General features: G+C 26.7%; 2 protein-coding genes across 2 annotated transcripts in view; one reads left to right on the forward strand and one right to left on the reverse strand.

Annotated features, from left to right (window-relative positions):
- LOC106788743 (glutathione S-transferase-like) overlaps positions 1-632 on the reverse strand; it is a gene marked incomplete in the record, with an annotated part of 1,951 nt that extends 1,319 nt beyond the window's left edge. Inside the window, 1 exon segment of the mRNA XM_014752284.1 lies at positions 499-632.
- Positions 633-791: 159 nt separating this feature from the next.
- The window catches only part of LOC106788728 (probable serine/threonine-protein kinase DDB_G0282963), an 11,172-nt gene continuing 10,912 nt past the window's right edge, over positions 792-1,051 (forward strand). The window contains exon 1 of the mRNA XM_014752223.1: positions 792-963. The gene's annotated coding sequence lies outside the window, so the exon portion shown is untranslated. The remainder of the gene's footprint in view (positions 964-1,051) is intronic.

The following is a 1,051-nucleotide window of genomic DNA, read 5'->3' on the forward strand; positions in this document are numbered from 1 at the left end:
TAGAATTAATTTGAATAATCCGCCATTTTTTCATGATTCTTAGTAAAATTAACTACAAAATCCTATTTAATAAATATTGTCAATTTATTTATTTATAACGCTATTTCATTAATTAGTAACTTCAAAACTGTCTACTTTAAATATCTTAATCGAATAATTTTTTAGCCGGGTGTCCGTATTGTCTTTACTCGATTCTAATAATAAAATCATAAATTTCAACCGGTTTATTGCACGTTTTGAAATTACAAACCGACTTTTCATTAAGTTTTACAACCATTTACGTTTGATGTTTACATTAAGAAATTTCGTTTAATGTAACAATGATTCTATATAATTATAATCGAATAATGTATATGCATATATTAATAAACATATAAAACCATTAATCAATTTGCCGGCTATGATAAAGTGTTATTTCATCTGAAGTACCATTAAAATTATTGAAACAAACAAAAAAGAAAAGTGTAAAAAATTCGATAAAAATCAAAATATACTTACAAATTTTTACTGAAAATTAAACAATGAACAGCGGCGATATAAATGAAATAGATTAATTCGAAAGGATAGCTCTTTAATACTATCCTAAACGATTACGTGTCACGTTTATCGACTTTCACCAATGGATAGATTAAATCTTTAATTCATCACATCCTTTCGCCTCTTCCACTAGCCATCCTTCTTTTCAAATAATGAAGATGCATCTTAATGCCGCCATCTTGTAACTATACCAATCACCGAACGAGATTGCCAAATCGAAAACCTTAAAATTATAACAAAGTTCCTTCTACGAACAAATCTTACTCTTACATTGCTCAGTTATGCCTAAATACTTATAGTTTGTTAAATTCGTGAGCTACTCGCTCACGAAGATTGACGTTAATTATTACTTTAAAAAGTGTATCGTTTTGTGATATCGTTTCCCCACGTAATATACATAAATAAAGTTTGTTTCGTTGAAGAAAAGTAATAAGAAATATAAGAAAAACAAAGAAAAAAAAAACAATTAATTTGACAATATATATATACATGCATATGCATATAACAAAAAAAG

The sequence above is a fragment of the Polistes canadensis genome, unplaced genomic scaffold (genome assembly GCF_001313835.1).
Source record: "Polistes canadensis isolate GaletaPanama2010 unplaced genomic scaffold, ASM131383v1 scaffold_152, whole genome shotgun sequence".
NCBI lineage: Eukaryota > Metazoa > Arthropoda > Insecta > Hymenoptera > Vespidae > Polistes > Polistes canadensis.